The sequence below is a fragment of the Arvicola amphibius genome, chromosome 15 (assembly GCF_903992535.2).
Source record: "Arvicola amphibius chromosome 15, mArvAmp1.2, whole genome shotgun sequence".
Classification (NCBI taxonomy): domain Eukaryota; kingdom Metazoa; phylum Chordata; class Mammalia; order Rodentia; family Cricetidae; genus Arvicola; species Arvicola amphibius.
The window spans coordinates 9,936,536-9,963,994 of NC_052061.1; positions in this window are offsets into that span (position 1 = coordinate 9,936,536).

Here is a 27,459-nt window from a genome sequence, read left to right on the forward strand (position 1 = left end):
TCGCAGGTCTTCCTTAATTACACCTTGGGAACTGGAACCAGACAGGGACCAAAGGAAAGAAAGTGAAAGACAGACTTAGTCATGCGGATTACACATGAATATGTATGACCGGGAAACACAGATGCTGAGCGTTGAGAGAAGATTCCCACTTAGGTGCCTTGCTGACAGGTGATCAATAAGGAAAGCAAAGTTGGGCAGTGTTCCTCATAATTTTGTATGCATTACATAATAAATAGCAGTTTTGAAATGATTTTTTATAATGCAGATATTAAGGAATAGTTGGCTAGCTGAAAGATAACTGTTTATATTTATTAAATTTTAACAAAATGTTTTGAGAATCTATGCTTAGGGATTATATAGGCCCTTCCCTGCCCTGTTTCTCTGTCTCTCCACCCCACGTGTGTGTGTGTGTGTGTGTGTGTGTGTGTGTGTGTGTGTGTGTGTTGGGTACAACATGACCCACCATTGTCAGCTCACTATGTCAAGGTTTTGCCTGTATGCTGTATTTCAAGGAGTCCTTTTAAACCTGTAGTATGTCAGATTCCAGACAATACTGAATTCAGAAAAGAAGTCTATTTTTCTTAAAAAGTATAGGCTGGGTCCAGGTGGTGGTAGCACACACCTTTAATCACAGCACTCGGAATGCAGAGGCAGGCAGATCTCTGTGAGTTCAAAGCCAGCCTGATCTAGAAGAGCTAGTTCCAGGACAGCTAGGACTGTTGCACAGAGAAACCCTGTCTTGAAAAACAAAACAAAACAAAACAAAACAAAACAAAGAATAGTATAACCTGGAAATGACAATCCCATGCAAAGGGAAGAGACAGCAAAACTTGATAGAAATATTCTTCATTTTTCACAGTCAGGATATTTTAGGAAACATTGCAGGTGTGTATAACCATACCACATTGAATATATAAACATATATGTGGATGTGTGTGTGTGTGTGTGTATGCATTCTCACCTCTCTTTGTAAAGCTTAATCTTACCCTGCAATGCAGCGTAACTAAGATCAGTTACCTGATTTCTCTGACTATGTGAAGACCACATTAACTAAGGAAGATAGAATCCAGAGCTTTCGCCTCTGCAAATCCTTCTTCTCTGACCCTACATATTTTACATTTGACCGCGCGCTCGTCTGTGCCCTCAACAAGATTATGAAGTCTTTGATGGTGGAAACACAGGGGACCACTTTGACAGCTCCGGAACTGGTTCAAAGTCCGATACTAAACATCTCTAGAAGTTTACTTCTATCAAAATCTTCACTGGAGAAGCATCTTCTTGCAGTGGACAGCAATTGACACAGTGACCCACACCTGGTCAACACGCAGAGAGTAAGACATGGAGGACAGCCTAGCCATAAAGGGACATCTGTATCACACTCCTCCTCCCAAGGCTGAGGGATCATCACAGAAGAGGGGGCTGAAATTTTATAATAACCGTGGAGGTGGAGTGGTGGATAACTACAAGGGAAGTTGCACATAGGAACTCAAAGTGTTTGTGGCAGCATGCAGAAGACCTATGCAAACTCATGCTAGACAAATCCCTGCATGGAGAGGGCAAAGGGGAAAGGAAGTTTCACTCCCAGCTGGGCAGCTATTAGCACCTGGTGGCTCATGGCAGAGAGGGTCAGTTTTCTGTATCCACCAGGAATCCATGGCCACTGATTTAAAGAGGTCTGTTCACTTTAAGAACATACCTGCCCTACTGAGGGTACAAAGACAACAGGTAAGGTGTGAACCTGCCCATCTCTCCCTTCTCCACCGAGTCATGCAGTTTTTCACCTCAGACCTAGCAGACACCCCCTCTCCCCCCCAATGATGGGAACAGAGTATCACTCAAGTGCTGACATTTCTCCAGAGAACCCACAGCTGAATTCTCACCTTATATTCCAGTGCTTCACAGAACTTCACCTATATCAGAATCCACTGGGGAACTTTCTGGAATGTACGGCTGGTCCACAGGCCATATTTTCAGGTCAGCTCATGTTGGTACCATTGAGCTATAAGGCCGTCTTCTGTAACTACTGCTCCGGGCCCTGAAAAGGGTGGCATATAGTCTTTTCTCAAAATGCTCCAGACTGGAAATGCTTTTGCTTTTTCAGATTTTTTAATATTTGCATGTAGCTAGTGAGATGCCTTAAGGATGAGACTCAAATCTAGATGTGAATTTCATTTGTGTTTGATATACATGTACCCACAACCTATGCACACAGTCTGCGGGCAGCTTTATATAATATCTTGCCTGTGCCTTGGTTTGACTCAGCTGATTTGGTGAGATTACGTGTGTGATTCCTAACTGTGGTACACGTCAGCATTCAACAGGCTTTGGAGTTTGAAGAATTGTATGTTTGGGATCATTGGGTGAGATCAACTATAAAGATCAAAGAAATGTGGGAAAATAGGATCTAAAGAAAAAAATGTTACTTTAGGTAATTGATGGTGACCCTAAACATCTGTTCCTTTGTATTTGACAACGGACCACTCCCTCTACAGAGTCACCATGGAACTCAGTCTCCCGCTCGGGCCTGCTCACATCTTCTTATTAAACAACTCAGTACTCAGAAGATCTTTCACACTCACAGACCCCACCTTTAAATTTCCAAATTATTATTGTATTATATGTGTATGGTTTTGTTTGCTTGTTTGTTTGTTTGTTTTACCTGCATGTATGTCTGTGAACTACGAACAGGCCTGGTGCCATGGCAGCCAGAAGAGGGTGTTAGATGCCCTGGAATTGGAGTTTTTGATGCTTGTGGGACTCCTGAAGGTGCTGGGACAAGAACCAGGGTCTTCTGCAAAGGCAGCAAGTGCTCTTAACAGCTGAGCTCCAGCCCAAGTAGCTCCCGTTTTTTAGTGGAGTACTTGGCCAAATTTCTAGAGAAAATAACGGGTATAATAGAAAGGGTCTGTATGGTTTCTCTATAGTTGGGATCTATAACCCAATGCTGAGTGAATGAGGTTCAAGTGTTAAAGTCTCAGTAGATATCTGACTTCAAAGAAAAAAATTAATGAAATCTGTCTGCCAATGTAAGAATGATCATAAGGTGGCCGCAGGATTTCTGTCTGCAGGGCTGTCTTGAAACTCTGTGAAGTGAAATATTACTGTTTGTCTAACTTATGGGTAAAAATATTTTAAATAAATCAATGTTTCCTTGGAGCTCAGCTTGCAACACAAGTATATTTGATGCTGGCACTGCCAGGGACTGGGACTCGCTGAATGCATAATGCTGCCCTCCTGTTTGATATGATATTGTGGGAAAATGTGCAACCTCCCTTCAGAAGAAAAACTGAAACGTTTTGGAAGGACTAGAGAGATTTTGTGCCAAAGTATGTAGCCATCTCCTGTGGCAGTATTTTAGGTGCTGGGTAGTTTTTCAGCTAGATATGTATCAGGTTTAATTATAATGTTAAGTAGGTCTCCTATTTTGACTAGACACACTTACAATAAATAAACCTGATTCATATTATGCAATTTCATCCTGAGAGGTGTTTCATAATCCGAGATAAGAATTATGATTTGTTTTGAATTATCATAATGTGCAACGATTCTAAACATTTCTCAAGCCAGCTTCTTTCTTAGCAGACTGTTGGGATATTGTTACACGGTGATCCCCCCACCACCATCTTAGAAAGCTCAGAGGCTCAGGAGCTCAAGCTTACAATTACACTACAGTCTTTGAAGGTTCTATGTACCTGGGTTAAACACGGCTTTCTGCTACCACTTAGCCCCACTTAGCCAAGTTGTTCTGCCTCAATTGGCTTCAGCCCTTGTTGGACCACAGTATCCGTGTGTGCTGCCAGTAACATGTCAATAGGATGTGGCTCAGACTAACTTTAGGATACTGTGACCTGGGCAGTCTTGCTTAGTGCCTAGTTAAGACACCGCCGCCACTTTGAGAATCTTAAAACCTTTTCTTAGTTAAGGAACCATAAACACTAGTCTTCCACAGCGCAAAGTATGATATAGAATTTTGGACTCTTAGCACTCCATACACAACATCCCAAACTTACCCTGGCTGTGCTGTGACCCCCAAGAGTTACCAACCTTATGTCACCAGCAATCTAAAAAGCATGCATGATCACAGAATCCCATTTTGTAGAAGTGCCCTTCCAAAGACCCTAGGAAGTCTGCCTTCTTTCCTCTCTCCTGCCATCTTGGTGATCACGCCTCTCATAGACATGTGGTCACCCGCCTTATCCCTGATGTTTCAAAGGCCTTAATTGGAAATGTCTAATACAAGTTGGGTGCAATCACTGTGAAAACCCATAAATAATGTCACCGAAGTCCTCACTGTCATGAAGTATGGCATTTCCACCTGCACTTGTGTGGTAGATGAGACCATACGTGTGAGGGTGAGGGAGCTAGATGGTGTGTCCAGGAAGCATGCTCACAGGTCATAGAATCTCATGCAAACCACAAGCCACATCCCTACCCACCCCATCTACTGGAGCAGCAGCGCACAGCCATATTGGTGTTGAGTCAAAGCCTTTTGCAAGATGGCAGTTCTTGTACTTTCTCCAGCTCTCAAGTCCCTCTGAGAAGTCACAAGCCCTGAGAGTGGGCCCCAGGGAAGTTTTCCTTTTGCCTTATTAGCCCTGATTGGGCTGCCTTTCGCTTGCAAATTCACACACTTTTGTGCTCCTAGCTTTTCTGCTGTTTACCTTGGTCTTGGTCTCAGGGTCTGAAAGGCACCTCCAGGACAGTAGACATCTCTCCGCACTACCTGCTCTTTTTGCTCCTTTTTTGCTCCCTGCATCTCATACCTGACTCACGGTAAAGGCTTTGTCGTTACTGTTTAAATCAAGTCACACGCGAATTTCTTCAGTCTTGGTCGTCTACGTCCAAGGCTGCACCTGCTGTGGAGCCATTATCTAATCTTTCCGGGAGGTTTAGCCCTGTCTCTAGTAAACCTCTCCATGTTTACCCAGAACGGTGTAAGAGATACTTCGCCTCCGAGTGTGATGGCTATTCTGCACCTGGCATAAAGAAGAGAGTTTAAGGAGGGAAAGAACGGGTGGGGGGAGGGGGATGAGTCTAGTGAATGCCTTTTTGGTGGAATTCCCTCTGAGCGAGCCTCCTACTCTCCCACTCCCTCCAATCTCCAGCGATCATTTCTTCTCAAAACACCGAGTAGAGGTGCTCGGAGCTGAAGCCTCTTTGGCACAGATTTAATTGCAGGCTGACAAGGAAGGTGGCTTTTTACAAAGGTGCCATCAGACACCACAGAGCCAGGCACGGATCCACAGCAGGGAAGGATTCTTCTGTTGATGTAAAATCCCATCACAATATTTGAGAAGTTTGGCTTTAATGTAGTCTTCGGGCAACCAGAGATGAGAGCACGTTTTGTTCAAACATTAGCTTGACTATAGAAAGGTGAGGTTACTATTGCCTCTGGGTGTGGGTACCATCATAATAGTGCCATGGATGCTGTTCCCATAAACAATGGGCGGATCTGGAGATGGGGAAGGGAGTCACTTGATAGCCATTAAAATTCTCTTTCTCAGCAACTTGTCACGAGACTGTGCATTGAAATGTTCCCATATTTGGGGGTATCATTACTTATGTCAATGGAGCAGAAAAAAACGTCCAAAATCAAGGAAATATGAAAAGGCTGTGAAGTCATGGTCACCAAGCTTGGCTGTGAAATAGAATTGACTAAAACACTTGCAAAAACCTCGATGCGTAAGGGCAGCAGACCATTTATCTCCTTCTCTGTGAGGGGGACTGGGCACTGATATTTTCTCAAACCTCTCAGGTGAAGTCCAACACGCTACTCAGACTGAGGAACCACCGTGCCCGACGGGGTTTGGGTGGGAGAGTCTCCAAGTCACCCTCGGGTGGGCGAACACTCAGGTGTTACATGGAGGCCTCACAGTCTCTGCCCCAGAGGTAATGACTCTGTAGTTTATGGTGGCGGTGGTGACTGTTCTGTGACCTAGTGACCACAGAAACTGTGACCCAAACAAAGGAATGTGAAACCGGGAGAATAGCTGCAAAATTAATCCTTGTAAATCACAGGGATCTGGAAGGGGGCAAGTGATTTAGATGCCTTGAAGCTTCCATTCGAATGTGTTCATCCTCCCCACTCCCCTGCTCTGACCTAAAGGACAAAAAGAGAAAAAAGGAACCAAACCAAAGGTGTGGAGTGGGGAACTGTGTGCCTCAAATCTAACTACAGCTTCACTTCCTGCCCCAAAGTTTGCTTTTAGGATGAAGGAAAGAAGAGGAGAGGGGACTTGGTGGGGGGCAGGGGGGGAGAAAGGATTACTGGGCACTCACCATTCTCTGTTTGTGAGTGCCTCCTGGACAGGATCAAGGCAATTGTGTGAAGACAGTAATGAGAGAAGGAATCTCTGTTCAAACGCACGGTGCGCTTCCTGATGTCTGGCGATAGCGGTAAGAGAGAGGTCTCTACTTTCCACACAGCTTGTGCAGCAAGATAAGAAGAAGGGGTGACTTGGTCCTGCTCCATCTGCAACTCAGTTTGGAAGTGTAGCTGGGGTTCTTGGCAAGTGTACACTCCGGCCTGCAGATTCTCCCAACCGGAGAATGGGTGAGGTCTGTGTGTGTGAGAAGTTGGGAAGCCATGCAGGGTTGGGATAGAAACTGCCCATCTGCCCATCTTCCCATACCCTATGGTTCCTCTATCATGGAATTAAATCTCTCTTAACTCCTGTGCTTCCAGTTCTTCTGCCTTCCTTCTAGAATTTCTTCACCTTTCTGTTTTGATATCTGCAAAGCAGAAAGGAAAACCGTGATCATGACGTGGGCATCCAGTTCAAGATATTAAAAATCAAAATGAGCATCTTAAGAAAGCAGAGGGCCCACGACCAAGTGTGTTTGGTGTTTGACTTCCCTTTAAGAGGCCAGGCATTCCTCCAGGCTCCACTCCGCTGGAGTTTTCAAGGGCCCTGGCGTTTCTAAGTATCACACGCCCATACCTCATGCTTCCTTGGGTGAAGGAAATGTGAACTTGTATTCTCAAGGATCCAGAGAACCACGGGGGCCATTGGGTCCATCTCAAGGCTCTATGGGATTAATTCTGGCTCAAGAAAATCCAAGTGCCAATCAATTTTAAAGTCCATCTTACGATGTATACCCCAGAATCTAGAATCATGCCCTGCAAACACGGTCTTACCAAAAATTTCTTCAACTTCTATAATTTGGTAGAGAGAGAAAAATGAAATCCGTGGTTTTTAATTCTAACACTAGGCGAATCTCTTTTTAAAATCCACTTACAACACGCTAATAAATCTACGTCCCCAAACTGAGTTATTTGCACAAACCCTGGAATTCTAAACCTCTGGGTGGCCGGAATCTGGGACAATTACACCTAAGGGCCAGACCTGCAGTAATGCCCCAAATTACTTTCTGGAAAGGGTGGCCAGGCGGGGGCTCCCATGATTTTAAAGGCCAAACTTCAAACCAAATGTTTCTCTCTTTATTGATCTGCTTTCATCTCCCTTCATTGCATTTCCTGTTTGGCTTTTTCTGCTTCTCCCCTGCCCCCCACCCGGGTGGTGAATGCTCTCAAATTGGTGATTGAAGGTCTTGGAGGTGCTGTTTACAAAGGCTATTAATGCCCCTGTCCTCATTTCCTGTTTTACCGCCAACAAGCCTGACACAAAGCCCTCCTTGGTAGACACTAAAGTGCTGGCGAGGCCCCACTGAGCTTCTCAGTTTGCAGAGAGCTTGGGGCTGCAACCTAAGGCGCCTTCCTTCCCTCCACACCCAAGAAGGCTCGCTTCTGTAGATGCTTGGAGAAATATTTTCGGAGAACAATGTGATTCTGCGGGAAGAAATTCCTATGGGATGGTGGATTATTGGCAGGACTTCCATAGCCCTGGCATCTTGTACCAGTCTTGCGTGGATATGCCCAGGGGGATTTCTTTTTAGGGCCACATCTGTGACCTGGAAATTTTGAGGTTCCCTCGGCCATAGATATGAAAATAGCTTGGAATCCACTGCGTGGTGTTCCATGGACTGCATATAACTCTTTTAGGACGTCAGGGCCGCACCTCTGAAATAATCAGGTGGTTGAGTTTTTCAACTCTTGAAGCTTAGGGTAATATCCAGGCAAGCGGGTACTGGACTCAGCTACATCTTGGCTCGAACTCAACTCAGTCACGTCTGAGAAATGAAAGCTTTTGTGATGCTTCGTGACAATAAAGCATGTATGTTTTCATCAATAAACTACCTAGCTCTTTAGGTTGTCTCCAGCATTGAGCTGATAGAGGTCAATGCTAAGGCCTATGTACTCAGTAAGTTCTAATCATGTCCTAAAATGACAACTGTCAGGTCAGGGTGGATAGTTAGAGTGTTATATACCCCAGCAGCACACTTTCAGGGGTGTGTTCAGATTCTGTGCAAAGAAAAGTTCAAGCAGTTATTGCAGGGAAAGCAATCTACTTGAGTACTCTACTTGAGTGCTCCACACAAAGGAGTTTGTTCAAGTTTTACCAAGGGCTGTGGAAAGCGGGGCACAGCTAAATTAGCTCTGCAATGTGACTGATGGATCTTGCTGCATCTGAATCTTCTTGTCCCCTTCCCCGCGGGACAGAACAGCTAAACCAGATGTCCGGTGAAAGAGATGACACAGTGTAAAAGAACCTCAAATCTGTCCGAATGGCTTAGATTTGAAGGGAAAGACACACGCCTGCGATGTATGCTGTTATCAAGAATAACTAATGTCTTAGCATGAGGCAGAGTAAGTTATCACCCTCATCGCCTTCATCTTCCCTGTTGTCAGCAAAGATCACCCTTAAGGTCTGTCCTGTATCTAACTAGCTATATCCATTTCTAGATCTCTTTGAAGCCTCTTTCAACATGTGTTTAAAATTTCAAAATAGTTACATTGAATTTTTAATGAGGGGAAAAAATCATCAAGTAAAATACCAAGTTAGAAGAAACAATAAAATATCCATCATTAGCTTTTAAAGAAAGAGATCAGTGATGTATTTAGTATTTGGGTGTCTTACATGTCTGGCCAGCCCCTTGTTCTCTTTTTTTTTGTGGCTTTTGTTGACACAGTCATGCATGGTTTCAAGCCAAAGGATTTCCACATGAAGTAATCGGGCCATGATGTCATTCCCTCGGCACCATCCCCTCAGTCACATGCACCAGCGTCCACCCAAAGCTACTCAGACAGTAGCTGTCAATCTTCCTCAGTCTCCATTCGCCTATCCATCCACAGATATCTTCTGCTTGTTCAGATGTGTGTGTGTGTGTGTGTGTGTATTTTGCTTTTGCCAAAGTAAATGGTGGCGGTTAATTGCCACACCAATGTTTACTGTCAGATGGTTCTGGGTTGTGCACTTAGGATGGAAATATCATTCCTTGGGTGTATACTTTTTCAGCCTTACCAAATCATACGTTCAAGTTGTTTTCCAGAACGAATAAACTACCAAGGCTTTCCTCAGAGGTGTGTAGTGTATATAATGCTCACGGGCTGGTTTTAGATATAAACAAGCCCTTAAAAACATCGCCCAGTTTGTTGGGTGCCAAAATAACATCTTACTGTGTCTTGAACTGATCTTCCTTTTTTTTTTTTTTATTTTTAATCTCTAGTGATCAGCATTTTTTCCTATTCGTTTATTAGCGATATACGATTCTTGGTTTTGAAGAGTCTAGACAACATGTCTACTTTTTTCCCCTGTGAGATGTTTGTCTTTTCATCGTTGGTAACAGTTGCTTATACATTTAGTACACTTCCCCTTTGTCTCCCCTACTATCTGCCTGTCCCTGCCCCCGCCCTCCCACCACCCCTCCCCCACCACCCCTCCCCCACCACCCCTCCCCCACCACCCCTTCCCCGCCACAGACATATTATTTCTTTTATTGAGATGTTTTTATTCTCTTTCTAGAGTTTTTTGATGATCAGGAGAGTTACCGATCTTTACTAGCAGGCCTTGTCCCTTTAGCTTAAAATCTTCTTTAAATGCTTTATTTTTTTTAACCAATGCTTCAAGAAATTTTTATGCCAAAATTTCACACCACTTCCCCCTTTGCATTTAAGTGTGCATATGCCTGAGATTGGCATTTGTAGAAGGAGGCGAGAAGGAGCTGTTTTTTTTTTTTTTTTTTTTTTTTTTAACTTTTGCAGAGGGATAATGTCACAGGTCAGGGCCCATTGGTGTGGCTTCCATGTGGGTGTGTGTCCGTTTCTGGCATTTGCTCTTGGTTCAATGGTTCGCTTGCATTCTGGTGTACTACTGGAGTGTCTTAGTTTCTGGAACTCTCCGCAAAATCAACCTCTCTTAATCCATCTCTGGAGATTTTTGCATGCCCTGGGAATCATTTTGTTCCTTAAAGCTGATAAAAAAAAAAAAAAAAAAAAAAAAAAAAAAAAAAAAAAAAAAAAAAAAAAAAAACTTGCTAAGAAACGTTCTAGAAACAGAGTTCTTTGAGGAACACATTCTAACTGTGGGCTCTTTGCAAGGACTGCAAGACCTTGGTTTTACAGCCCTATGGGCAGGAGAGCCAGGTCACACATGCCATCTGCCTGCTTAGCTGTCTAACGAACGGCTAGGCTGCTGTGGCAAAGCCAGGTCATTTTATCTTCCCTGAACAGCAACTACCCAGACCCTTTCCCTCTCTGATTGTTACCTCTCCTTTGGCTAGAGTCCTCACAGGACAGGCTGCAGGGTGCGTATGTGTCATTTTCCTGTGTATTCCCCTGGTGTCCAGGGTTGTGAATCTTTCCATGTACTTACTAGCAAATTATGCATTTTATTTGGAGAAATGTCTCTTTGTTTCTTTTGTCCATTTTACAATTGGTTTATTTTATTTTAAATTGTTGGCCTGCTTTCTTTATATCTCAATTCATGGTTTGTCAGACATATGCCTTTCTGTAGGTTCTAGCAAATTCTGTAGGTGGCCTTTCACTTCCTTGGAGAATATTTATTACGATTTTTATTTATGTGTCTGTGTGTGTGCACCTTCATGAATTTATGTACATTCCACGAGTGCAGACCTTCGGAAATCAGAGGACATCAGATACCACGGAGCTGGAGTTACAGGCCACTGTGAGCCACTGGCCACTGTGAGTCACCTCACTGGGATCCCGAGACTCAAACTTGGGTCCTCTGCAAAAGCAGCAGCTATTCTGAACTGCTGAGCTGTCTCTCCTGCCCAACTTTTCCCTTTCTCTTTATTGCATACATGTACGGGGTGCAACCTGATGTTTTGTATATGTAAACAATTGAGTCACAGTAATCAGCATATCAATCTACTCAGATACTTATCACTTTGGGAGTGAGAACACTTAAAATTTTCTCTTTCCAATGTTTGACTTTGTCATTTTATTTAACTACGGTCGCCACAGCACACAGGAGATCTCTTGTCTAACTAAATTCTGTGCTTTCACCAAATTGTGTGCCCCCCCCCCCCCAAACACACACGCACATCCCCTGATAATCTTCTCTCTCTTCTCTGTATCTATGAGTCCCATATCTTTAGAGTAATAAGCATGTCAGGGAGGCCATGCAGCACCTTCCTTTTGTGCCTGGCTCATTCTCGCTGAACATAATAACCAGGATCATCCACGTCACTGTGAATGACAGGTTTTACTTTGCTTCAAGGCTGAGCGTTTTGTACTCCCTGGGTCCTGTTTTTGAAGCTATTGTTTCAGTGTGTGTGGATGTGGAGTAGGTAATGTATTCTGCCATACTTCTAGAAGCAGGAAGCCTTTTGACTGCTATTGTTCTTTCTATGCTGTAAGCTTTTTCAAAAGTACTCATTGTACAAGAACATAAAATATTTTTAATGCGTGCAAATAAATTGTTTTCTTATACCTCATAGATGCGTGTTCATGTAGTCCCATTTGTCCAATGAGACAAGAAAAAACATTAAATCCTCAGACATGTTGGACAATATGTCTGCTTTTATTTTAGGGAGTTGTGCAAACTATGTTTGTTATCACTGTTAGTGCCTTAATCTTAAGGGAAGGCCAAAAAGTCTTGATTAGAAACGAAGTTGAACTAAGCTGTTAGAGTTTCAAATAAATAAAACGAGGAAGGGGAGGGCCAGCAAGATGGGCTCAGCAGGCAAGGCAGCCTGCTGCCTTATCTGGCTACCTGATTTCCGTCCCTAGGATCAAGATTCATCATTTTCACAGTTCAGCTTGTTTGTTTAAAATAAAGTGACATGTTGTACCTTCAGACATGAACTAACTGGGCAGCCCCTGGGGTCAGCTTTGCTAGTCCTACGGCAGTGATGTACAGTCCCCCTCAAAGAGGTTTAGAGCATTCCTCAAACCTTTGACATTAAAGTATCCTCAATCCACAATATAAAATTTTTTTTATATATTATCAGACACCAGAGTTAGAAGGAGGAAAAAGACAGGCAGGAATTGCAAAGGCAAACACTGGGCTAAACGGTGGAGAGGGGGGGATGGTACCAGCTGTTGAATGGATTATTGCTAAGCAAGAAAGGAAGGGAACTTATCCCTGGATGACATTGTTGACTCGTTTGAGGAAGATGTTCTTTAACACACCAAGAGACCTAAAATGTCTTTAATTGTGGAAATGCTAAAAGCAGGCGATAACGTGTGCACCAGTGACCATCCTATCCCAACCGCATTTGGACTGAGCCTGTAATAAATTGTCGGCGCAGGCCTTTGCTTTCACATAAGCTGATGCGGAGTTTCTGGTTTCTACCAAGTAAATCACGGTGCCGTCAGTACTTTATTTTCCACCTTGTGTATAAGTAAACTGCAGGATCAATTGGGAGGTGGAATCAAGCTGCTATTTATTACCTTCAAATGTGACACCCCATCTTAAGTGCCCTATTCCCTTATGGCTTCACTGGAGAATAGTGTGATGTCCAAACAACAGAGAAAACAGCTTTACAGCTCCGTGTGTGTGTGTGTGTGTGTGTGTGTGTGTGTAGTGTTTTCTTTAACTTCAGCCCAGATGGATTTACACCATATACAACTTTCAGAACCTAAAGAAGTAACTTAGTGGCTTTTGAAGAAGGGCGTGTAAAAGAGGGAAAATTTCGGTATTAAATCTTAGCAGAAGGCATTCATAGCTAGACCTTTTTTCTTTTCATTAAAGAAAGAAAAAGCATGCAGGACTCCCATTGACCCACCTATCATGGCTTAACATTCCAAAGAAAATAAATAAAAATCTCATGTCTGGGGAGAAACATTTGGCTTCGTGGGGTTCTGTCATCTTGCTGTGCTTAGCCAGGAGACCTCTGTCTGATTTATGGGTTTCAGGAAGAATGCCTTCTCACGCCGCTGGAGGGCTGAAAGGGCAGAGACCCAGCGTATATCAGGAAGGTTCAGCCTAACCCTTGTGACCTACACCCGCCTTTCCTGATGCAAACATGAGGGGCTGGGGCCCTGCAAAGACCTTTCTCTGCTGCATGGCCCAGATCACAGTCGTTGCTCTTAGACGTGGGTCTTGGCTTGTGTCAAAGCAGTCATTACAGGGGGACTTGCTGGTGACTGTACACAGTGCCCCTACCGAGCGTGGTAGGCACTGTAAAATGCCCCCAAACTGAGTTAGACGAAACTGAAGAGAAGCTGACAGTAATGAAAGCCTGGTGACAGCCTTGATCCCCATAAATTCAGGTTTTATTAGGGCTTAAACTTAAGGTTAGCCAGGAAATGAAGGAAAGAAAGAAGGGAAAATCTGAAAGGTGGTCCGGGGCTTGTGGCGACTCTCCACACCTCCCTAGCTGTGCCTGGGAGAAAGGGCCTCGTTTATTTCCCTTCCTTTCCCCTTCACTCCCTTTCTCTCTCTTTCCTTGACTTCCTCTTCCTCTCCTACCTCCTCTCCCCTCCTCCCGATGGGTGTTTCTCTCATGACAAAATAAATTTGTTAAAGAAAATCCTCTAAGACTTTGGGGAGCACCTCACCGCAGCCTCTCTTTGTTCCTACGTAAGTCTGAACTGTAGGTTCAAATCTTTCGGCTTCATGTCCAGTTATACATAAAAGAGCATTGCCGTCTGCACTGTAGAGGTGCTCATGACAGAGCACAATTACGCGTGCGAATGTGTGTGCATGAGAAATTTCCTCCACCCCCACGTTGTTCCCTTCAGACACTCAAAAACTTGTCTAAAGCAGCTAATGTGTTCTGAGATTTATAGGAAATTTTATTATCTCCAAGATAAAATAAAAATTTTACATTGTATACAGTCAACGGCAGACTTTGAAAATAAGCGTAATGCCCTTAAATTATCAGGAACCATGACTTCTGGGTAAGGCTTTGCAACCTTCGTTCACTCGGAAATCCCACGGGACTTTCGACTCGAAGCCATAAAACTAGAGAGACGTTGATCCAGAGAGACTAAGTTCTCGGGGGAGGGGGGGATTACTTGACGAAGCGATGGTGACTGTTGTGGGTTGTGGGGATGGACATGAAAAAAAAAAGAGAGAGAGAGAGACAGAGACAGAGAAATGATTCATTTCTTATCGCAGTCAGCCAGCGTTAATTAAAACATCATTGCAGATGTACAGGCAGCGAGCGCAGTCTGCTGGCTCAGGAGGCAGTGCCTATAGAACGTAAAGATATCCCGGTTATTTATCTGTTGTTTGGATCTTATCCTTTGAATCCTGCTCCACCCCCTCATTTTTATTACAGGCCCTGTGTATACTCCACCATAAAGTGGAAAGAAACATATGGGTCCTTGTTTGAACTTCTGTAATGAATCCTTCCAATATATTATTTCCTTCAAAAGTTATTTTTAATTTTATTGCAGTCTGTTTGTGTATTCTCCCCAACAATGGCTTGGACAGAATTCCAACTGGTAAAAACGACTCTGAAGGGTCTGTCTCCCTTGAGGAAACCATTGATTTAGGGGATGTGCCAAGCAGGAGGTGGCTCAGCCGGGCGTCCCTCCCTTGCCAGCATGCTGGTGGCCTCTCTGCAGAAGGAGGGTGGATGGGTTTCCTTGACAGAGAACCAGGCTTGTTTTTATTATTATTATTATTATTATTATTATTATTATTTCTTATCAACAAATTTTCTGCCACCAGTGAGTCTCTCTCTCTTTACCTGCTCACACCGTCTTTACTCCTCTGAGGCAAACGAGCCAGTGGCTTCCAAGCCACCCACCTGTCAGGGTGACTTCACAGACGGGGTCTGGGACACAGGCACAGTCGAAAACCATTTCTTCAAGAATTTGTTTCAAAGTTGGAAATTTTCATATAAAAATGTGGGTGTATGGAATAGTTGATGGATTTCCCCCTGAGCGTGGAAAGCGCTGTGTGAAGACTTTCTCTTGACAAATTAGGAGAACTTGGCAAGCTGGAGCCTCCTCCCCACAGGGCCGCCGGCTCTGCTTCCCCACGTGGAAGGATGCAGATGCAGCGCCAGGCGGCTTTGCTAGCTTGGCCTGCTGCAAATGCTTTAGCGCAGGCCCAGTTGGCCCTCCCCGGCCCTGGCATCGGCACTCTGGAGTAAGCATTTCTAGAGACAACTATCAGAGGACCTTGTAAATTTTTTGCCCGACTCCACAGGCAGTAAAACAGTGGACTAGGTGAGCTGAGAACAGAGCTCACGGTAGTTTTTGTTTCGTTTTGTTTTGGTTTTAAATTTTTTAAGCTTTTGACATTAATATAATTACATCATTTCCCCTTTCTCTTTCCTCCCTTTAACCTTTCCCATGGACTGGCTCTCTCTCAAATCCATGGCTTTCGTTTCTTTAAGTGTTGTTTAACGCGCACACACACACACACACACACACACACACACACACACGCACGCACGCACGCACGCACGCACACACGTACACGTAACAATTCCTAAATGTATAATTACAATCGCCCCAGTTGGAACAAAGTTACTTGCATGTCTATGGTCTCAGGGCCCTGCACTTGCACTGCATAGCTAACTTGAGAGCCTTCTCTGAGGAAGACTCACTGTAGATTTGAAACAGAAGCATCATGTCTCGACTCCACTGTTGCGCTTACAGCCCTCTTCATCCGCAGGTTCTGCGGCTGTGGATTCGGGTCGTCTCAAATCCAAATATTTCGCCAGTGTGTCGTCTGTACTGAACGTACACAGACAATGTACACCGACACTGTTCTTGCTGCAATAAACAATACAGTTAGCACACCATTTGCAGAGCGCCTCCATTTTGTGAGGTATTGCGGGTCTTTAGGGACCATTACGACATCCAGTCAAGATGCCCACAGACTGTGTACAATAAAGACGGCACTCAGCATGTGTTTCTTATGCTTGGTGATGCTGTGAAGGCTGCGTGAATTGTGTCTCCTATCTGGGCGAGTGATAAGTATTCTGCTCCATTCCTGTGACCCTGGGCAGTCACAGCAAGCCCCTGCCACTATTCAGGCACCCGCTGGTGATGTGAACAGCTGGTGCCCTACAGTGTGCAGGGTTACTGGGATATTATGTTTAGTAGGGTGAGTGCAGTACATTTATATCGGAGATATGCTGTTTTCAAGTTGTGGAGATTTCCTAGACTGGAACTTCACGGTGAGCCAGTGAACATGTGTACCATGCCCTTTCCATGATGTACTTGAACAACCCAGAAGTTTGGCATCCTTTGTGGTCCTCCTCGAACCCGTGCTCCATGAATAACAAGAGACAGCTGCAGCTATGGATATTCCAAAGGGATACTGAAAAATCCTCAACCATGATTTTATTTTCTCAAATGAAAACCTTGTCAATCGAAAGTATGCATGATGTCCTTTTGATTTACTATTCAACGGGAATTTTAAGAACAGGTGGACAGTGTGGGCAGGGATACGTGAGCCTGGAACATCTGATTCTTCCAGAGGTTGCTCCACTTTGGTAAAAGAACTCTTGGCTTAGTGAGATGGTGCTATCATTTCTATAACAAATTGACCCATCCATAGCGGTTCACAGTTAATAAATGTATACTTTATTTTTTTTCATGATGTAGATCCCTGCAGAGACTCATGGTGAAAGGAAGCAGCTTCCTTGCCTGGACACCTCCAGGAACCAGGCAAAGGGCTTCTCCATCTTCAGCGCAGTGCCTATAAGATGGTGTTGCCTCCATTACATCCAACTAGATGTAACGAAAATGCAGACGAGCCCACAGAAGAGGGGATTTGCACTAGACCCCCAACCATAACCCAAAGAGCAGAATTAGTCATCTCGCTAGGCTTGACTTCAGAAAGGCTGAAAAATCCAGGAGCTCTGGGAGGATGAGGAACAAGGGCACTCGTGGGTAACTAGCCACCTCTCCCTTCTCCTGGAGCTCAAAAGCATCACACGATGCAGATTTGTTCAGCGATGTGAGCTTCAGAAATATTGACACAAGCAGCTAACCATGGAAGCGACCCAGAGTGTGTGAGCATATTCCATTTTCCAGTTTGGAAACTGAGCTGAAAGTTGTCTTTAGAAGGCATGTTAGTATCAGCATCTACTGGCGGGTCTAGAGACTGACATATGTTTAAAAAGAGAATGCTAGAAAAAAAATCAATCCTGAACATTTAGTAAAAACTGATGATGATATTTTTAGAACCTTTTCTCTGTGTCTCAAATTAAGAGATAGCTCTAGACGTCAGCGGTAATACAACCAAGGAATTAGTTACTTACTAGTCCTTTTTAAAGGGTGGACTACTGGAAGCTATAATGCTTTCCGGGTGAGTTTTTATTGTTATTTTTCAGTTTGGGCTTTCTTGAAAGTCCTAATGGCAATTCAGAAAGGGGATGAAGAAGCCAAAGCATGGTCACTCAGTTGCCTGGGAACAGAACTCAGGCATCTCTTTCTTGCTTCAACTCAGCAAAGGCTAAATCTAAGCCGAACAGAGCTTCAGCTTGAAATTTGCACATCGCTATTTATTCTAGGAAGAAGCCAAGTTGCACACATCTCTAGCACATCAAGTATAGCCTGCAAATACCAATTCTTTCTGGAGACATGTCACATTCAAGGTGTGGGGACAATGTACAAGACCTGAGCAGGATAGCTTATTATTCCAGAAGCAAGGGATGTTCAAAAGACTGCTGGAGTTGTTGCCAAATGACTCGGGACTGGGTTCAGTCTTCAGCACTGCCTATGCCTGGTGAGCTGGTACGTGCCTGGTACACGCTGGCGCATACATACTAAGAAATCAGGTAGGAAAATCACAAGCTCAAGGTTATCCTCAGTCACACAATAAACTGAAGGCCAGTAAAGGGGGAGGGCATCAGAAGACACTCGTAAAATGACTGTAAATCCAAACCGGGACCACTGTAGTGAGGAAGATCTAAGACATGGAACAGATGGAAACATGGCATGCACGTCAAAATCCACAGGTTCATAATGGCAGACAAGCAGAGGAACAAGAGTAATGGCCCCTGTGCTCATCCTTGGCCAGTGGGAGGAAACAATGTTTTTTTGAAAAACAATATGAAAGGACAAGGAGCAGGGTCCCTGCCGTCCACCTGTGAAGTGTCCCTGCCGTCCACCTGTAAAGTGTCGCCAGAGTGCCCACGCATCTGCAGTGCAAGGAGCTTCGCCACACAGATAGTTTAGTTAGAATGAGCAAAGAAAGATAGAACCAGAACTGCAGCATCCTTGGTCCCCACTGAGGAAATGGGGACAGGCAACCATCGTCACAGGTTTCTAAGACAACAGAAAAGAAAGGCATTCAATTTTAGGTGCTTCTCATTAGAAGAATCGTTCATTTCTGAGGATGAGATCTTGATCAAAAAGCTTCCATAATTTCAGTCCGTTGAAGCTGTTAGAAATAACTCCCCAGGAAAAACCACAGGTAGACACGTGTGTTATAAGGCTCCACACAAACATACTTGATGAAACTCAAATTGTGGAAAACATAAGGTAGACCATACAGCTCCCCCCACAAAGGAGTTGTGTGTTAAAAGTAAGGGGCATTTTAAATGTCATAAGGAACAGAGACATGCAGGATAGGTCCATGGATCCTAATTGGAAGATATTTATTTTGTGATATAATTTTAAGATAATAGGACTAGGGTCACTGATTGTATATTAGATGATATTTAAATTATTATGGACTCTCATTGTTACGATGGTATATGGGTATGCGTTTAAGAAGTGCAGACATTTGAGAATCATGTGTTTAGTCAGTGGGGATGCAGTTACATGTGCTTGGGATTTGTTCAGATTGGAAGGGAATGGAAAAAGTGGGAGGGCACATAAAGTCAGCCCAGCATGACTTCATGGTTGGAAAAGTTGCGTGAGGGGAGCTCACTACGTCACACACCCAAAGAGCAAGAAGGACTGGAGAGATGGCTCAGCAGTTAAGAGCATTTGTTGCTCTTACAGAGGACCCGTGTTCTGTTTCCAGCACCCACATGGTGGTTCACGCCATCCATAACTTTCGTTCCAGGAAGCATGGCACCCTTTTCTGGACTTGGTAGGGACTAGGCACACACATGGAGCATAGGCATGAATGCAGGCAAACACTCCTACACTAAAAATAAATAAATCTCTTTTTAAAATCCTAGGAGAAGCTTAGAAAGAACATAGAGAAGAAAAGAGTGTGGTCTGCATGTGGCCCTCCAAAACTCAAGCTGGTTCCATCCGCATGGTGACGCCATTGAAGGTGGATCCTGTCATGTAGCCTAGAGGCAGGGACTTAGGGAAGAGTTTAAGATTACAAAAGGCAGGGCAAAGCCCCACACTTGAGAATTCATTGCTTTCCCACTATGTGGATCTGAAGAACTGAACTCGACTTGACAGCAAGCACCTTCCCAGCACAGCCATCTTTCCTTTGTCATTTCGGTTGACAACGCCCGGACACTAAGATGTGAGGCCAGCTCTCCAGGTCTTTAAAGCAGGCAAAGCTCCCCTGTCAGCAAACTCTCTGCATCTCTGAGCATCTCAGCATGGCATCTTGTTCTCCAACTGATGATTACCTTGGGGCGTTGATGACGAGGTTCCCTTCTTGGCCCTGCAAAACTGGGCCTGATGCACACAACTCCCTGCATGGCTTTGTCTGCAAAGTGGGGAGAAATCCAGCAGCTACAGTTCCTTCCTTGTTCCCACGGAAACAGGTGCTGTCTGAGCTAGGTTCAGAGAACAGGAGAGAGCTGGTTCCCTCACATAAGGCCCCTTTCCCTTTCCAAACTCAAGACTGGTTCCACAGGGTAAGGCTGAGTGTCTGATACTTAAAGAGGCCTTTTGTCTAGATAATTTGCAAGAACGGTATGTCCTTAACAATCTCCCATGATGCATGGAATGTGCACTGTTTGTAATAAAGATCCTTGAGCGAGCAGAGCCTGTAGATTGGGCTGACTTTTGAAAGTGTGATTATTTGTTGGGCACCACCATAGCTGTGGATCCTGCTCCGTGTCCTGCCATCCTCTCAGCCCACCAGGAGTCCAGATTTTCCTCCCAGAGAGCATGGCAGGCCCTCCCTGACCCTCTGTGTGGTTTGCTGTGGAGACAGCTAAATGCAGTGCTTCTCCAGGGAGCAAATTCTCCGCCTGGTTCTGTCACAGCCCTTAGCATGGTCAACCTCTGTGGATTCCCCAAGTGTTTGAAAATGTGTTCACTTTCAAGAGCTCAGTGAGCCTTTAAATCCCCACTCAAGCTTTTGCATGCTACATAGGCTTTCCCCAAACTGGGAGGCTCTATAAGGATGAAGGACTTTGGTGCAAAAGGAACTCCATGCCATAAAAGTGGAGCCATAATAAAGCCACCAAACTTCTCTGGTTTTTGTATTAAGTGGAACTGCAAATGGGTGAGAACTGGACCTTCCTGCAAGGGACAGGACCTTCCTGCTAGGGACAAGAAGATATGACATCACAAGTTTGAGGTTGTATTGATGAAGACAGGTGACGGTAGGAGCTACCCTGACAAATTCCAAAGGCTTCTGATGTCTCTGGGTAGAAGCTGGTTTTCTTTCAGGTGGATTCCCAGTGTCAATGCAACAGGCTTCGCGGTGTTGACTGAAAGATCTGGACATCTCCATAGCTTCACTCACCCACGTCCTGAGGCCTCTGTGGAACCCTCTGCAGAGATGGGCGGGACCCTGAAAGGGTGAGGTGGTCAGGATGAAGCAGGAAGCTCTCTCCCCTTCCGTCTACCTTCTGCTGCCAGCACAGCCACAAGGCACGGGCCGATCGCCCTCGGGAAAGGCTCCTTTTCTCCAAAGCCAAGGAGAGATGGAAAGGATGTAGCATGGGCTCTGTTAGAGCCGCCAGGCAATTCTGGCCCTTCCCTTTGCATCTAGAAATGGCTAAGCAGCAGCTCAGAGGGGACAGATGTCCCAAGGAACGCAGCCAAGAAACAGAAAAGTTGGGACTGAAATTGTATCATCTGATGTCTGGGGACTCCCAGTCAGGTGCCCTGCATACTGACACAGGCAGGAAAAGAAGACGCATTCCACCTATGGATTCTAATGTGTTAGCAATAGGTGGGAAAATCCTGGCTTGAAAGAGCTCTAAGGAAATACCATTGTCTATTAAAGTCTGCCATAGGTTCAGAGAGAAAAAAATGGCCTCACTAATAACACGTGCCTGTCATTTATGCATTCTTCCGTCTGTTTTGAAGACTCCTCTTCCACTGAGGTTCAGCTATGATCTGGTTCATAGCAAATAGGCAGCCCAGAAGAGAAAAGAAAGCTAAAGAATTCCAGACTGGGTCTGGCCTGTGCAGGGCATGTATCTTATAACCTGTAGTGTTCACGGCCTTAAACAGCAACAGACTATCCAGCTCCAATGCTACTTTTTGCATCCTCCACTTTGCACCTGCGAAAATCTGACTTTGCATCCTACGTTCCAGCTCAAACCCCAGCTCTTTTGTCAGGAATTCCCCTTTTAGCTCTTGAGAAACTTACTTAAAAATCTCGCTCTCTTTGAAATGGGAATGTAGTTCAATTGGCAGAGTGCCTGCCTACTGTGCATGAAGCCCTAGGTTCAATTCCCAGCACTGTATAAACCTTACATAGTGTTCATCTGTAATCCTAGTATGTAGGAGAGAGAGGCAAAGGACTAGAAAGGGAATGGGGGAGATCAGAAGTTCAAAGTCACCCTCAGTTACATAGGGAATTTGAGGCCAGGCTGGGCTGCATGAGATTCTACTTCAAAAGATTTATTTTTTTCACTTTCCTGTTCAGTGCTTAATCTTCTCTGCCAAGTAGTCTCACAGATAAGATGGTTGGTCTCTTTCCTTACAGACGGTATGGCCCTTGAAGGCAGTACCCACTTGTCCCCAGGCCTTTCTGGCTAACCTACCACAGTCCACAGCCCCTCCTCACACTTCACCCTCCCCTCAGCCACAACACCTCCCAAATGCCAGCAAGTGCTTTATGCAATATACAGACAGCTGAGCAAACGGGAGGTGAGGAGCACAAAGGTCGTTCCCCACTGCCCCGCTGACTCCATCCATCAGGACACCCTGTCCGAGGGAGGCCACCTGCATGGGAAATCTGATGGCAGCCTGCATTGTATGGGGACTTAACTTGCGTTTCATGGAGGTTGACTGCAGGATGGTTAGCAACCCAGCAATGACTGCCTGTCTCATAAGATGCCCCCCACACAGGTAAGAGACTGCTTTGAGCTGGTAGACGTGAGTGGGACCAGCCTGCCTGCCCTTCACGTTGTCTTCAGTCTTTGACCTCAACGTGTGGTCAACAGCTATGTTACATGGAAGCCTAGTGATGTCTAAAGAACACAAAATGTGTGTCTATTTCAGAATGGGGAGCCTTGTGCTTAGTTAAGGGTAGCTGGGGCTATTAATCCAAACATCATCAGTAAGTCTATTATGTCCAGATGTGAGCCGTGGGAGGAGTCACAAGTGTCTGCCCCAAGTGACCTTGGCTGGACATGGGCAGATGTGGCAGTGCAGCTGAGTACAGTACCTCTTCATACTTTCTCCTAAGGATAGTGTCGGGATTTTCTGCTTGGTAATAGGGTCTCATTTGGGAATCTGTCCACCATTTCTTAAAACATATGATAGGGTCCTGTAGTGTTGCCGGCATTGTGGTGGGTAATAGAGACATTCTGCACAACCCCATGGAGCGCCACGAGCTGAGACCTGGCTGCAGCTGCACCTTGAGGGGTAGCTCCTGCCATGTCCTTTTGTCTATCCTAGCCCGCCCTTGCTTGTGACCACAGAAACTCCAGCTACCTTCTCTCTGACGTTTGCTGTGCTTACATGAGGTTGTCCACCTCTGGAATGAGCTATGGGAAGGAAGGCACCTCAGGGAAGAGATTCAGATGGCTGTGGTGGCTTCTCTGGATACAGCTTTTTCTGACAGGGATTTCCTTGAAGACAGTTTAGATATGTAGCTTCAAAGGTCTTAAACTTGTGATGCCCCTGCCTCATCATCATGAGCGCTGAGATCATGGGTGTATGCCATCACATCCAGCTAACTGTAGGATTTTTCTAAATCAGTTTCCGGCCTGGTACCATCCCCACAAACAAGCCAGTGTTGGGGCAGTGACATTCTTCTTGGGAAGCAGCATGTCGCTTTCCTCCATGGAAGAGGAAACAGCTGGCAGAATGTGCATTAGGAGAAATGGATTAATTGAAATTGTAAGAGTTAATTAGTAACAAGCCTGAGCTATTGACCAAGCATTTATCCATAATTAATATTAAGTCTCCCTGTTGGTTATTTGGGAACTGCCGGGCAGAAAAGAAAAGTCTGACTACAGCCTCCCTTTAGCGTTTTGCTCATTTGATGACCGGTCCTGGAGCAACTGGGATCACTCTGGAGATGCCACAAAAGTTGCTTCCCCAGGAGTGTGATGTCTTTTCCTCCCAGGCTTTGGCTTCTCATCTTTTCTCATTAAGATCATTTTAATATCTTTCCAGGAATCTAAAGTTCAAGTGTGTGTGTGTGTGTGTGTGTGTGTGTGTGTGTGTGTGTGGTGTACATGTGTGGTGTGTGCATGTGTGAATATGTGGGTGTATGTGTCCATGTGTGTGCAGACAGTGGCTGTGTTTGTGAATGGCATCTGTTTGGTTTTAGTAAGGGAGCATTTAAGAATGCTCAAGGAAGATCTGGGTGAAGATCTTTGGACTCCATCCAAGTAAGGACAGTGACAGTAACAACAGCAGCCACAATCACAGTTGCCATGCCAGCTCTTCAGTATTCACCCCTCCCAGGCAGCAAGAGCAGCTCTCCATAGAGTGCATCCCACCCACAGATCGGTGAGGTACCTGAAGATACAATGTTTCACTAATCCCCGGGGAGTGTTGGTCTGGATTGAACACCTTTCTCCTGCGTGTCATCTTAACTCTTACAACGTCTTTCAGCAGCCCTCATGCTGGAAACTAAGAACCAGAGACAGGATGCAGTTTGCCAAGAATGCAAAGCAGCCAGCGACCTGTCAGTACATCCTAGATCACTCTGCCTCAGCTCCTATGCTTGGGGCTCCACAGACTGTGTCTCCAGACAAATCCCTCTGCTTTGTCCGCTTGCTTCCTGGAGGGTAGGGGACTACTCTGCATCCCCATCAGAAGCAATTTCTTCTCTAGGCAGCTTTGTCATCTTTCTTGAGCATCCAACCTGTGCGCTACCATTTGTGAACACTTGGGCTTGGAGCATCTCGTTTTCCTCCCTCAGCATTTGCCCTGGAAGTCCAGGCATCCTGGGAGTGGGTGTCCACTCTACAGGTTCTAAAGGGAATAGTGCTCTTCCTGTGAGTTTGTGGGAAGTTGCCATGCTCATGGACCACCTGAGGGTCTCATGCAGATGTGCTTCTGTTGGAGCAGTTCTGGAGGAGGCCAAGACAGTTCTCAGCCGCATCTGGATGATGACGTGACTGGTGTGACTGCTGCTTCAGCATGGTTCATTGTGTAAGGGCATTTCGGGGCTGGAGAGATAGCTCAGCCATTAAAGGTCAAACTCACAACCAAAACCATTTCTGCTTATCTTCCTTGACCTTGACTCTTGGAGCAGCCTTCTGGCCTTGTGTCTCTATATAGGTCTCAAAAGGCTTAAACTTACCTTTTGGTTCTGGCCAAGAAAGAGGGTCTGCCAATGGGGAGAGATTACTTCATGGGTGAGTCAGAAAATCTGGACACCCTGCCTCTCCCAGGAAGACAAAAGCAGAGACCCCCAAATATTGCCTGTGTTCAGGCCTTAGATCTTACCCCCACCTCAGCCCTCACTCCTGAGCGAGCCCTTTCTGCTTTAGTATTTCACACTAAATCACAAGCGATCACCTCCAGGTCAGTTTCTAATTCCTCCTGAGGTAATTGCCCTAAATGAGGCAAGGGCCGGACAGTTACCCAGCCCCGGGGGCTGGCCCTCCCCTCGCTTAGACCTCAGACAGAGCTTATTTTATTCCTGCTTTTACAGGGTGCATTTATTATTGGCTTTGGGGGTGCTGGTGACTCCTATGCCCAGTGTAGGGGTTTATGTGGATACTGGGTCTGATTGCCCTTTAGAAAGGTTCTGCTTTTAATTAAGCCTTTTTCCTCCAGCGGAGCAGCGCTTTAAAAAGAAACATTTATTATCAGTTCCTAAATGATCTTTATTATTATAGATCCATAATTGTCTCCATGCCTAAGACTTCCTGTCTCGGTATAGCCCGGCGGAAGATGGAAAATCCCCCTGTCTTGGAGGGAAGACAGCCTGGTATACCCAAGGCCTGGTGCCCTCCTCACAGCCTGTCCTTGGCGGGGGGCAGGAGTTTCCAAGGAAAATGCCAGGCAGGCAGGCCTCCACCAGGCATCTTGGATCCCCCTCACATACCCCATCCCCTCACCCTTGGGTCTGCCTGATTACACCGAAGCTTGATAACCAGGGCAGCCCTGGGCCTTATTGAATTACATCAGATTTGCTTTCTATGTTTGTCTGTTGTCCATAGCAAGATTCACGCAAGCCATGCTTGTAGATTCGACTCAGCTACTGTTCATGTACTGCTCACTGCATGCTAGACATTAAGAGCATACGGGCAAGCTGGCAGATGCCCTAGATACCCTCAGAGACTACAGTCTCTTTAACGTATGATTTAATGACAGCAGTGGGAACCGTGGTGAAAGGGGGCATTGGCCCATCAGGAATTGCAATTTTCTTTGGAGACCAGATACTATGTTCTATCACTTTGAGCCAAGAGATGATCTTGACATTACCATAAAATGAAGATGCATGATATTGCTTGCCGACCCCAAGGATGGCCTCTCGCATCCCTTTCTCTGACACAGTGAGAAGCCATGGGCACACCCTGACTTTTCTCAAACTCTGTGCCAAACATGTGCCTCGGGCACTCCATATTCTTTGTCCCACTGGTCCTGAACACTGATGAACTCCATCATACTTGACCTTTGCCAGTCAAGTCCCAGACAGGATCTTCCAGGGTGGTTTCTCCATGGAGCCAAAGGCCGGAGGAAGCTAGAAGCCTGCTATATATTTCTGTTGACATTTCTGCAGGGAGTAACCTCTGGCTCCCCAGCCACGGGTCCCTACTGTTAGTGTTGTAGCATAAATAATAGGTCAACAAAATAAGTCTGTCTTCTAGTAAAAGAATCAGATAGTTTCATCTCAAGTTCTAACCTCAGGGGCAGCACGTGCTTTTTGTCTCTTGGTAACACCCTTCGTGCTGTGATAGTTATTGTAAAATATATATATATATATATTGTAGCTAGCATCTAAATCAAATTCTTCTCAGTTCAAAATCTAGACTGCCTTTGTTTCCTTGATAGGACAGCAGTTGTTGAACGTCTCCCCTCTATCCCCCGAAACTACCATTTGGGCATCAGCTCATCAATCCCTATCGCATGCAATTCCTGTGCGAAAGCCCGTTTTTCCTCTCTTCCCACAGTCAAGTCTATGCACCTGGATTCAAGTGTAACTTCTGGGTAATTACTAGTGCAATGTTCATGGCTTTCTGTAAGTACCGATGTTCTACCATCCTCCACAGGTCAAAGTACCAAGATGAAGATCACTACTTAGAGAGCAGACTAGAAACGCACAGTGACTGTCCCTTGAAAATTCAGAACAGCATAGATCACAATTTCCTTAGGAAAAGAAAATAAGATTTTTTGAAGCTAACAAAAGAAGTATTTGAATGATTGGAAGAAAAGATCCTGGCAGCTTACAGTGCTGGGGCAACATCTATTTTTACAATCCAGAAGGCAAAGCTTATAAACTAGGGCCCACTGGGCAGAGTTCTCCAAAGGTTCATCTTAGACTAAATCGGCCCTAGGAGAAACTCACCCTTCTTAATACAAGACCAACTTCATCCCAAAGTTGAGGAATATTTACACAAATACAAAAATATTAAGACCCCAAACCCAGAGGATAAATAATTCACAATACAAGTGTTCAACAAAAACTTGTTGGGCATGCAACCAGAAAAAAAAAAAATACTAGCAAGCATAATGGGAACGATCAACTAGTCAAAAGTGACCTCAGGGTGACACAGATGTTAGAGTATTACATGAAGTGATTAAAATGCTTATTATGACAGAATTTCACCTGGTAAAACATGAGTTAAGGCTTAGAAGACAGGAAACAGATGCTAAAACACCTCTAGGAATGGAAACTGCAGCAGAGGACATGGACCACTTGCTGATACAAATAACAGAAGATGGAAGAAGAG